Source organism: Staurois parvus, unplaced genomic scaffold, assembly GCF_062004578.1.
Source record: "Staurois parvus isolate SC_StPar_1 unplaced genomic scaffold, SC_StPar_1.0 ptg000402l, whole genome shotgun sequence".
NCBI classification, from domain to species: Eukaryota; Metazoa; Chordata; class Amphibia; order Anura; family Ranidae; genus Staurois; species Staurois parvus.
This window is the reverse complement of record NW_028318198.1, coordinates 3,806,382-3,819,941: the sequence shown is the minus strand read 5'-3', so window position 1 is coordinate 3,819,941 and position 13,560 is coordinate 3,806,382.

Genomic DNA, 13,560 nt, shown 5'->3' with positions numbered 1-13,560 from the left:
TACCGCATCTACACAGCTACTAAAAACATTCTTTAACGTTTCAGCTGTCAGCAGGGTTCTCTGCTGACAGGTGAATGTACAAAGAATAGCCAGCATTGTCCGGCAATTAAAATAAAAAAAAAAAACACGTGTGGGGTCAGGTGCATTGCTTTGGCCAATCAAAATGGACTGTTAGGGCACAGTGCATTATGGGGCATGGCGGGCAAACAGCCTGCCGAACACCCTAACCGTTCGTATGTTCGCCAAACAAACGAACGACCTATGTTCGAGTTTAACTTACGTTCGACTCAAACATCTAGCCCAACACTAATGATGAAAAACATCATTCATCATGTGAAATTGATAAATAGCAAATTGGAATTCCTCTCCATATCATAAATAAAATTAATAATACTCGTGAGCCAAAATGTGATACTCCCCTAGTGCAATGAATAATTTAACAAACAAAATTATATATCAAATTTTGGTGCATCAACACTATACACAATACTCATTATCTGTGCAAATCATACGCAAAAATGAAAAATAAATATATATCTACAAATATATATATATGTGTCGCGCTCCAAAGTATACATATAAACTTATTTATTAGTGATCATATGAATATTGACATGAGAAAAAAAAAAAATAAATAAAAAGTGCTTCAAACCAGTGCACCTTGTGATGTAATTACAAAAATAATATTAATCCAACACTCATAAATAGTCCTATTTATGCTCTTATAACTTTTCAGTGACAAAATATGGTGATTCGTGCCTCACTCCCCGTGCTCTACAGATAGGTGTGCGCTCACCTCCTTGATTAGCCAAACAAGGCTAAAAAACACTTTTTGTCCTTAACAGAACAGGGTAGGGATCTTCACATTAAATACGTATTTCCATCCATGCTGTGGATTGCCTTATTTCTGCCACCAGAGGTCTCCCTTACTCCTCCTTCCACATATTAGCCTCAATGGATAGGTAGAAATGGTATGGATGGTATATCTTCCTCTCAATGAACCATGTAAAAGAGAGCCACAATAGTGCCTTATTCCTTGTGAGGTTCAATCTTTTATTAATAGAATAAAGTCACCACTCACATTTTGCAGTGTCCACTAGATCAGTATTCAGCTGGTACATGCCCCAGATCCTGTGATTGTGAATGCCGCTCGTCCACCGCGGCATCGTGACGTCAGAGCCCCTCCCCTACGCGTTACGCCACAGGGTCACGTGGCTTCATCAGGGGGAAAACAATTGGACGTCACTGCGCTCTGCTCTATTTATATAGGCAGTCGGCGCCATTTTCTTGTAGACCACGTGGGTGTGGCCATTTTCCTGGGGTCTACATATGCTGATGCACTTCTGATATGTATGACACATATCATCAGTTAGCAGATATCTGTGTGACTTGCGAGCCAATTTATATCCACCCAATGTTAATCCCCCAAGATCATCAAAATAATGGACACACACTGTCCCAGATGTTGATAGGATCGCAAACACTTAACACACTACTACCTCTGTGTCCCTAAAGTTAATAATTCATATTGTGTTGCGCTCCCAGTAAAAATATCTGTGATATGAATAACTCTATTTACCCTTGGTAAACAAATATATAGTCCGGTGATTGTGCAAGAAATAAAATATATATTACTAAAAAATCATATATATTTTCCACTAATATATGTGGAAATAGTATCCCCAGAAACAATAAGTGATAAAATAATGTGTACTATAACATATCTATAAATAAATCAATATGCATCATGATTAGTAAATATTCAAAAAAAATATATAAATAACTTAAAACATATATATATATGATCTGCAAATTAATTAGTGATATAAATGTCCTTTAAATTCAGTGACTTTGTGCTTGATTAAATCTTGATTTGGTGACTTATTGTGAATCCGTGACTTTCTTTGAATCCTTAATTAGTGAAGATGTATGCTCACCTCCTTCTTAGCCTGCAATTAGGCTATACACACTTGTGGTTCACCTCCTATGGAACCTGCTTAGATGGAATTCCTCCTTTACAGATTGTGAAAACGTGGATATCCGTTATCCTCAATTAGCCCATATGCATTTTTCCATATGTGGGGAAAAAATTGCCAGACATAGTGTTTTATCCTTGTAGAAAGGTTTCTGCTTTATTGCTTTCCAACAGGTACACTCACATAAACAATATGCGGTATAGGATGAATTGCTCAGCTCAAGTAATCCGCCAGCCGTCTAGCCATGCACCCGCCGTCTGTCGAAACACTTCGGCTCTCTCCGAGTGACACCGATATATCGATAATATTACCTTATAATAAACAACATAGAGATATACAGAAAATTATATCTAAGCATTGGAACATACTGAAATTAGATAAGACCCTTAAACCTATTATTAAAGATAAACCCCGGTTCATTTATACAAGGGCATCTAATGTTCGAGATCAAGTAGTTAAAAACGTATTAGAACCTCCCCGGAAATCTATTAGTACCTTGAGTTTTTTCAATGAGACAGGGTTTTATAGATGTGGCCGATGTTATAGCTGTAAAAGAACGTATGGAAATCCAAGATGCAGACAATCATTTATTAACCCCAAAAATGGGAAACAATATGAGATCGATCAATTTATTACATGTGATAGTAAGGGGGTAGTATACGCCCTGAAATGTCCATGTAATTATTTATATATAGGACGCACAAAAAGATGCCTTAAAGAACGTGTGAAAGAACACATACACAATATAAGTATAGGCTATAAATATCATCATCTATCAGTACATTTTAAAATGCACCATAACCAAAATCCAGAGAAAGTAGAATTTTGGGGTATCACCAAACATAATCCACATTGGAGGGGAGATAATTTGGTGCGAGAAATTAGTAAAAAAGAGTCATTCTGGATATACGAGTTGGGTAGTTTAGCACCAGGTGGGTTAAATAAGGAATTCGATTTATCATGCTTCATTAGTGACGTGTAGATTTTATATGACCACATTATATATGGTTCCTGTTACATCACCTGTTATAGTATATGTACCTATGTGACGAATATGGAGAGATAATACATATTGGTTGTTTCTCTCATTTTGCCACATGGATATATATACATGTTGGACATTGCTTATATATAGGTAATCATTAGGTTGGAATAGTATATTATAGATGGTTTATGGTTAAAGGTATAATCCGTGCCCACTAAATCATGTGGGGTAGTAGAATCTTATTTAGGTGGTATATAATGTATATTTTATTTATTTTATATTTTATAATTTTAATTTCATGTATTTTACATATATAATTTACATTTCTACAGTTTTCAAGAATGGTAAACTGTAGTATGTTGGATAGGGGATACACATTTAGAGTATCTGTTTAAAACATTATTTTATTATTTTTTCTATTTATATATATACAGTATACTCTGTGTATATATTTTTATTGGCATTTACATTTTATATAATATAAATAATTGTTTATATATGGATGTGTGTGTTCCCATACATACATCTATATGTATTATTGTACTTGTTATTTTTGAGGTATTGGATTGACACATTGATGTATACAAATGATTGATTTGCATACCGCTCAGCCTTAGAGACATGTCACTATGTATCTCTCCGGGTGGACATAGCAGTAAAGTTACAAATGTAACTATTGGCATTAATATCGCTGTGCAAAGTGCCACCAATAACATGGCCGCTGCCATTAGATAGACAACAAAATGGCGCGGCTGGACTATTTAAACCGGCAATGGAAGAGTGACTAACCTATCACAACCCCCTGATGAAGCCACGTGACCAGTGGCGTAATGCGTAGGGGTGGGGCTGCGGTGTCACTCGGAGAGAGCCGAAGTGTTTCGACAGACGGCGGGTGCATGGCTAGACGGCTGGCGGATTACTTGAGCTGAGCAATTCATCCTATACCGCATATTGTTTATGTGAGTGTACCTGTTGGAAAGCAATAAAGCAGAAACCTTTCTACAAGGATAAAACACTATGTCTGGCAATTTTTTCCCCACATATGGAAAAATGCATATGGGCTAATTGAGGATAACGGATATCCACGTTTTCACAATCTGTAAAGGAGGAATTCCATCTAAGCAGGTTCCATAGGAGGTGAACCACAAGTGTGTATAGCCTAATTGCAGGCTAAGAAGGAGGTGAGCATACATCTTCACTAATTAAGGATTCAAAGAAAGTCACGGATTCACAATAAGTCACCAAATCAAGATTTAATCAAGCACAAAGTCACTGAATTTAAAGGACATTTATATCACTAATTAATTTGCAGATCGTATATATATATGTTTTAAGTTATTTATATATATTTTTTTGAATATTTACTAATCATGATGCATATTGATTTATTTATAGATATGTTATAGTACACATTATTTTATCACTTATTGTTTCTGGGGATACTATTTCCACATATATTAGTGGAAAATATATATGATTTTTTAGTAATATATATTTTATTTCTTGCACAATCACCGGACTATATATTTGTTTACCAAGGGTAAATAGAGTTATTCATATCACAGATATTTTTACTGGGAGCGCAACACAATATGAATTATTAACATATCATCAGTTCCTATCAGTCTGTTTAACTACGTATCTGATACCTTTTCTGACTATACTGTCACTATTCACAAACCTGCAGGATCATAGCACATATACAGCTTTACAATTAATACAAAAAAGTTTTTTAAAATACCATTTATCACATACATAATTATATCACAATTTATCTATACCATAATTTTATTATAAAATGTAATTATTAATAAAAGATTTTTAATATAAAATATGAGACTATAAAATCATATGTGCATATATATACCCCTACATATATATACATATGTACATATAATAAATATTATTCCCCAGAAACCGAAATTTATATATAAAAAAGCGCCTAATCTAAGAGACACGTTGGTCAAAAACGTATTGGAACCATTGAAAACCAATAAAAATTTCACCTTTTTTCAAGGTGAAGGGTTCTATACATGTGGTAGGTGTTACGGGTGTAAGAGAGTGGTAAATAACCCCAGACGCAGATTTGAATTCTCTAATACATACAATGACAAGATATACAAAATTAAACAATTTATTTCCTGTGAAACGGAGGGAGTAATTTATGCGTTGAAGTGCCCATGTAACTTAATATACATTGGTAGAACTAAAAGAGCATTAAAAGAACGCATTAAGGAGCATGTATACAACATTAATAAAGGATATAGATACCATCATGTTTCATACCACTTCCGACAATGTCACAATCAAGATGCATCCAAATTACAATTCTGGGGAATAGAGAAACATAACAGACATTGGAGAGGGGATAATTTGGAAAGGGAGATAAGCAAAAAAGAATCAAAATGGATTCATGAAATGAGATGTTTAGCCCCGCATGGTTTAAATAAGGAATTTGACCTCACTTGTTTTATTAGCAATTTTTAATAGATTTTAAATCATTTTTAATAATTTTTTATTAGGTGTATTTATAATTATTATACTGTTACATAATAATCGAATAAAGAATATTAGTAAGTACGAGACATAAGTATTATATATCGAGATAAATATAATAGTAGAAGAGCTAATTATTCTTATCATGGTTAGAAAGATAAAATCATGTAAAAAAGTTGAATTAGGGTTAAATATGAATGTGGAGGAATAGGCTTTATTAGGAGATTGATTGATATGGTATCTATAATGAGGGGGTTAATAAATAGAAGACATAATCAAATATTGGTTGGAGAGAGGGGGATATAATGTTTCCAAATATAATTGTATGACATAGATGTAGATTGGATTTTGTGGTTGTTTCAAATATTGTTTTTAAATATTTCCAATTGTTTATATATATGTGTATATTAATTCATGGGTATATATATGCACATATGATTTTATAGTCTCATATTTTATATTAAAAATCTTTTATTAATAATTACATTTTATAATAAAATTATGGTATAGATAAATTGTGATATAATTATGTATGTGATAAATGGTATTTTAAAAAACTTTTTTTATTAATTGTAAAGCTGTATATGTGCTATGATCCTGCAGGTTTGTGAATAGTGACAGTATAGTCAGAAAAGGTATCAGATACGTAGTTAAACAGACTGATAGGAACTGATGATATGTGTCATACATATCAGAAGTGCATCAGCATATGTAGACCCCAGGAAAATGGCCGCGCCCATGCGGTCTACAAGAAAATGGCGCCGACTGCCTATATAAATAGAGCAGAGCGCAGTGACGTCCAATTGTTTTCCCCCTGATGAAGCCACGTGACCCTGTGGCGTAACGCGTAGGGGAGGGGCTCTGATGTCACGACGCCGCGGTGGACGAGCGGCATTCACAATCACAGGATCTGGGGCATGTACCAGCTGAATACTGATCTAGTGGACACTGCAAAATGTGAGTGGTGACTTTATTCTATTAATAAAAGATTGAACCTCACAAGGGATAAGGCACTATTGTGGCTCTCTTTTACATGGTTCATAGTAGAGGAAGATATACCATCCATACCATTTCTACCTATCCATTGAGGCTAATATGTGGAAGGAGGAGTAAGGGAGACCTCTGGTGGCAGAAATAAGGCAATCCACAGCATGGATGGAAATACGTATTTAATGTGAAGATCCCTACCCTGTCCTGTTAAGGACAAAAAGTGTTTTTTAGCCTTGTTTGGCTAATCAAGGAGGTGAGCGCACACCTATCTGTAGAGCACGGGGAGTGAGGCACGAATCACCATATTTTGTCACTGAAAAGTTATAAGAGCATAAAGAGGACTATTTATGAGTGTTGGATTAATATTATTTTTGTAATTACATCACAAGGTGCACTGGTTTGAAGCACTTTTTATTTTTTTTTATTTTTTTTCTCCTCACGTCAATATTCATATGATCACTAATATATAAGTTTATATGTATACCTTGGAGCGCGACACATATATATATATTTGTAGATATATATTTATTTTTCATTTTTCCTCTCCATATCATAGTACATTCATTTAAAATATAGTTTGAGCTGTCAGTCTTGGCAAGGCAAACAGAGTCAGTTCAGTGTGGGTATAATGTACTATTTAAATGTAAAAGCAAGTTTTTAATGACATGTTGGCAGTTTGTTGCCAGTGCCATGTGATAGCTGTGACCAATCACAGCAGATCACATGACAATTATAAACAATAAATGGCTTCTATTCATGCCATTCATGTGTTGCTAGTTGTGATTGGTCAAAGTGATCACATGGTACAGACAGGGCCAATCAAAACCCAACTGTATCATGTGATTAGCTGTGGTTAATCACAGCTAATCACAACAATACACACTGAATGAATCAATTTCATTTGGTAAAAATGGTTGCTTATACCAGTGAAATTCACAGGTATAAGCAATCATAATGTGTAAAAATAAATAAATAATAGAAAAAAACCGTGATCACTTCCCCAGAGTGTGTTAAAAAAATCATAAAATATAAAAAAAATATAATAAAAAGTTATAATTTTTTTTTAAATACCTTCACCGGTCAGTGTCCCCGATCACCGCCATACCAGTTATATGATAATGCTGTACTACACTTGTGACAGCTTGTGAATTGTGAAACGTTTTTTTCCAAAGTTCTTCATTTTCCAAAAAAAATTACAAAAAAATTACAACTTTAAAAAACTTGCTATGCCTCTTACCACCTTTTTAAAAAATGAATTTATTGTACAAAAAAGTAATATACTCACAAAAGGATAAAAATCAAAGGCACATCATATGAATTACAGCATGGTCCAGGCTCCCTGAGAGGTGTCTTGTAGGGGAATATAGACCCCCAAATGGCTGGCACGGTTCGAGGCTGTGCCTCTTCCTCAGTGCCATCAGAGCTTTTGGATTCTGCTGGTTCGTTGAGGGCAGCAAGGCGTGCATTGCATAAGCAATCCACATGTGGTTACAGATATTGTGGAGTTCATCGTCCAGCACAGGAGTCACAGCATCTGCTGGCTTTTTTTTTTCTTTATGTTTGAGGAGCGCCTGTGCAAAGCAATCAAAAGGCTCATTAATGCTCTAGGTGTGCTAATGTGTGTTAAGCCTGCTGTAGAATCCAACTCCTATGTGCAAGAGTTCTTTAAGCATCTTCAATTAAAGATCCAAACCAAAACTCTGAATGAATGTCTGTAGACCTTATAAAGGTTAGCCAAAATACTCTTAGGCCAAGTTTAGACATATGGCCAGGTTTAGACACATGGTAATTTCTACTGTGCCTAAAAAGCAATCAGCATTGAGCTGCTTTTCAGAGGGCAGTAGAGTAGCTAGCAGGAGTTCAGGAGGCAGTCCTGGCACTTCTTGAATGTCTGTTTTTTTGCAAACAATGATTTTCAATGAGATTACCATGTCACGATCATCAGCCGAGCAGTTGGCTCACAGTTGTGTCACAATTCATTTGACTTTAGTGGGTGAGTTTGACAGGTGGTGATGGAAATCCATATAATTTGCAGAACAACGACAGAAATCTCAGCCACCACATACCATGCAAGCCCAGTATGTAATAGGTGATATCAGCCTCAGCCTAACTCTATCCAAGAGGTCCTGGACTGGATGGAGTTAGGCTGAGACTGCTATCACCTATTACATTCTGGGCTTGGATGGTGGCTGAGATTTCTCTCCTTGTTTTGTGAATTATATGTAGTCTGCGTGGGCTCTTAGTGTGATCTGCACCTTCGGTGGAATGTACCAAATGGGGGACATAGAAGCCAAATTTGCGGTAATGCAAGAAGACTGAGTTCAATTTGCCATGGCCGCAAAGCATTATGGCCATAGCATGTACAATATATACCCCTTTCTGGCTGTATGTTATCTTTTCTTAACCCTGATTTGTATAGTGAACCTAAACCAAGGAGAAAAAGTCAACATATTGCAGCTTTCTAATTCTTAAGCCTAGTACACACAATCAGAAAACTGTAAAAAAAAAATACTGCTTTCGAATTGATCGTACGACAATCTGATTGTTAGTACACAGTTTTCGTCTGAAATTATTCAAAGGGACAAGCACAAAAATTTTTCTTGTATGATACCAGATTGTATTTTCATTTAGTTAGTACAGTTTGCATCCAAAAATACAATACAAATACATTACAATACATTACAATACATGAAATCAATTCTGAATTTTTATTCTGTCCTATGAGAATTTTTGTGTCTTTAGTAACCTTTTTCTATATCAATATGTCTCTAGCATGCAAAGAAAAACAGATGATCATTCATCCAATATTCTCATTATGTGTACAGGGCTTTAGATGTGATGGCTGCATTATTTTTTTACGTAAACAACCTGCTAAAAAGGTAAATAACCACGTGCAAAACCTGCTGATCCTGAATCTAGTGTGCTAGTAACTTTCTGGGCACTAAACTGAAATCTCAAACAATCAGCTTTGACCAGCTTTTTTCTGTGAACAGAACATTCCCCCTTGTTATGAACAGGAGTTGTATGTTTTCCAAATCAGGAGAGCAGCATAAAATTACATAGATACAGTACAGTAAGTGAGCATAGTCACTCCTAGGACAGGAAGCAAATTAGCAGGATATCCAGGTGAAAATAGAGAAAAAAAGCTTGAAAAAAATAAAAAGGAATGCAGGCACCACATTTAAGGACTGGTGAGCTGAAATATTTTCAATTTTGTTTAGGGGTTTCTAAACACTTCAAAACACTTTTAAAACTTCCTAAACCAAAAACCCCAGGCCCCACAGCCCTCTCAATTTCTAAAGTCCCCAACCCTTGAACCCCTTAAACTATACCCTCCCACTTTTAAAACCTCGCGACTCGCATGCATCTGTTGCTACAACTCCAGGGAGACTCATAAAGACAGTACAGACACACTATAAGAGGAAGTGTAGTGATCAGGGGTGGACTGACAACTCATAGGGCCCCCGGGCAATAGGGGATCATGGGGCCCCTGTATCCTTGCCCAAACTCAAAAAAGCCTATGAAAAAGGTACCAGAGGCATCTCATGGGGCCCCCTACTGACCCTGGGCCCTCGGGCAGTGCCTGAGTTTCCAAATAGTCAGTCTGCCCCTGGTAGTGATCAATGTCTTCAAGTTGATCTTCTTCATCATGGAGAACAGAAAATGACTACATATAGGTCTACGCAAGTAAGTGAGGTTTAATAGGTTTAATGACACTTTAATGACAAAAAATGTATACCCCTTGGCCCTAAAACCCTCAACTAAACATGCCATTAAACTAAACCATTGACCCTCGACCCCCCTTAACTATACTGCCATATCCTTAAAGCCTCCAAACATTAAATGCTCCAAAACTAAAGCCCATTAAACCTAAACCCATCTAAACTAAAACTTCTGACCATAAGCTTCTTAAGCTAAAGCCCCCTGCACCAAAGCCTTTCACCCTAAATTACCCAACTCTTAGCTTCTTAACTGTAGCCTTGATTTTAATATCCACGTAGGTCCTAGCCCTAAATGCCATAAATTGAAGACCCCAACGTTTAAACTTCCAAAACTAAAGCCTCTGACCTTTAAAACCCTCTAAATCAAAACCCAGAAAGCTTACAGCTCCCTAGTTAGCACCCTCTGACCCTTAAATCCCTCACTAAAACCTCCAGCTTTTAAACTCCCAGACTTAAAGCCTTCAATTCTAAAATATTCAAACCATTAAATAAACCAAAGGGAAACTTTTTTCTAGTTTTTGGATAGAGTGGAGAAGTATTAGAACACTTGCCTGATTTCTATTGCTACCTGTGCCCCAGTGCCCCCTGGAGATTCACACTATTTGTCCTAGCAACCGATATCTCCAAACTTGTAAGTGAAAGAAAATCCCAACTTTTGGGTTGTCACATGAACAAGAATATAGGGGAATCTTCCAACACAGACATTAGTTCTAATAACCCTCGTAACAACCAGAGATTTCCTCAGTTTGGGGGGATTTCCTCCAACTTCCTGTTTTTGCTATGGAACAGGAAGTGGAGTAAAATCTCCCCAATGGGAAACAGGTGGTAATATACACTGACAGGGGTTATAACCCTCCCATACTCTATCCAAAATAAAAATAAACGTTTTGCCTTTAGTTCTACTCAATAAAACATAATTTTTAAAAGGGAGACAAATGATACCTAAATCCCCTTTCTTTCCCATTTTGATGCTCAGTTTGAACTTCAGCAAGTAGTCTTCACTACATCTAGATGACTAAATGCATTGAGTTGCTGCCATGTGATTGGCCTATTAGCAATTTGTGTTACCAAGCAATTGAACAGGTGTACCTAATAGTGGCATATGTATCTCAACGGTCCAATTTTTTTTTTCGTTTTGGTCACTGTTTAGGCTCTATAAACACCTCCCCCTCTCCTCATCACCATATCATACAGATGGCATTGTAGTCAATGAAGAAAGGAAGACAGAGTACACAGGGAATTATACGTTCACTGGATTTTAGAATTTTTTCCACTTATCAAACATACATAATAAAATGCTTTCATTGGCAGACAAAAGGAGAGTAAATAAGATAGTCATTGTAAGAGTTTATAAACACTTTAAAGTGGTGGTTGTCAACTAATGAGCTAAGAAGGCCTCAAATGTGGCCCTGACATCACCAAAGGGCAGCACATAATGTTCAATATATGTAATGCTTGCGAGGACTGTCAGAAACTGCAGACCTAATAAATGAAATAAGGGCCAATGAGTGTGGACATGTTACATTTTGTTTGAGGATATGCTGCTGAAGACAATATGAAACTGGGAAGCTAGTAAGATCAATGATATAACCCTTATCCACTACAAATTGCTATGGTATGAGGGTCACACATCATAAACCAAAGGGCAACATGCAGCCCTTGGGCCGCAGGTTGAGCACCAGGGCTTTAAAGCCTCCAAACCTTTTGACCTTTATAAAAAAAAAGGCCAAAATACTTATACCTGATTCCTGTATTTTGCTATCAAAAACAACAAAAATAAAGTGTTTTTGCACACTAGTATGGCAAAATATGAATTTATGGTAATCAGTTTACAAGTAATCTTGCTTTTAAATCATGAAAACACAACACGGTAACATTTACACATTTACTGTTTGTGTTGAGTAATATAAAAGTCAAACTAATAGTAAATAAACAATACATCAAAGCAACTAAGCATAGGTTGCACATGCACTTAGACAACAAACTATTTTAGAATGATTGCAATAAAGATACGGTAATTTATTGCAGGATCAGAACAAATTAATCATAGTAACACTCGTTCACTCGTTCACTTGTTCATTAGATGTTCCCAAACTTGGACTATATTGTACATAGACCAAACACACTGAGCTCAGTACCAGAACAAACAACTAACAAAAAAACGAAGCCAAAGAATTGTCTTTATACTTCCTTTACAGTATACCATTTTTTTCTTTTTAAAAAAGGAATCTGTCAATTTAAAACAATTTTTTCCTTCCTAAATAAAAATGTTAAAAAAAATCACTGTTCCTAGCTGCACAGAATTTCTCCAGGGTAGTTCTCTTGCTCTGTGCTATTTTTTTTGACACCCCCTTGCCTATTAGCCCAGAAAAATGGGCATTTTTAATTTGACAGATTCGGCTCCTATTTATTTCAATAGGGTTTGTGTTTGGCATCTGAACCTCTTTGAAGTTTGATGAACCCCTGTGGAACCGAACCCAGTGCAGTTTGTCTCATCACTAATTGCGTTATCTGTGGACTGCTCATAACTAGAAACTGGAGTGAAAGAAAAACAGTCTCAATGAATAGCATAAGGAGGACCAAGCCCCCTGAAAAATGTGTCAAAAAAGTAGGACAGATTTACTGGTGAGCAATGTGCCACAATCTGGATTTGTTGGATAGAGTACCTGCAATAAATCATGTTGGATATCAATAAAAAAAACAGCAAAATTGAAGTCTGTTTGTACAATTCATGGATACTACCATTCTAGGTATGACATTCTTTCCAGAATGCTCCTCACACACTCCACTGGACACAGTGGATGACAGATCAATGAACTGGCTCGCAGCTGGTACCATGTGATTGCTGTGACCAATCACAGCAGATCACATGACAATTGTAACAATGGTAAACAATGGATGGCATTCATTCATGCCATTCATTGTGTACTATTGTGTTGATCTCTGTGACTGATCACAGTGATCACATAGTACAGACAGGACCAATCACAACCCACCTGTACCATGTGATTAGCTGTAGCCAGATTTATTTTACATACAGGCACTAGTCAATGTCCCTAATCACCACCACACCAATTACAGTATATGATGATGCTGTACTGCACTGGTGACAGTATGTAAAAAAACAAAATTTTATTTACATATCTGCATTTTCCAAAAAATTGTGACAAAAAAATTCTAACTTCAAAAAACTCACCATGCCTCTTATTAAAAATGTTGGACTGTCTACTTTCCAAAAATGGGTCATTTGGGGGATATTTGTACTGTCCTGGCATTTTTGGGCCTCAGGAAATGAGGCTGTCAGTATATCAGGATTGATCTATTTTCATATACTGTATATATATATCATATAGACAGACATATATATCATAGTTTGTGGACTTTTCTAAAA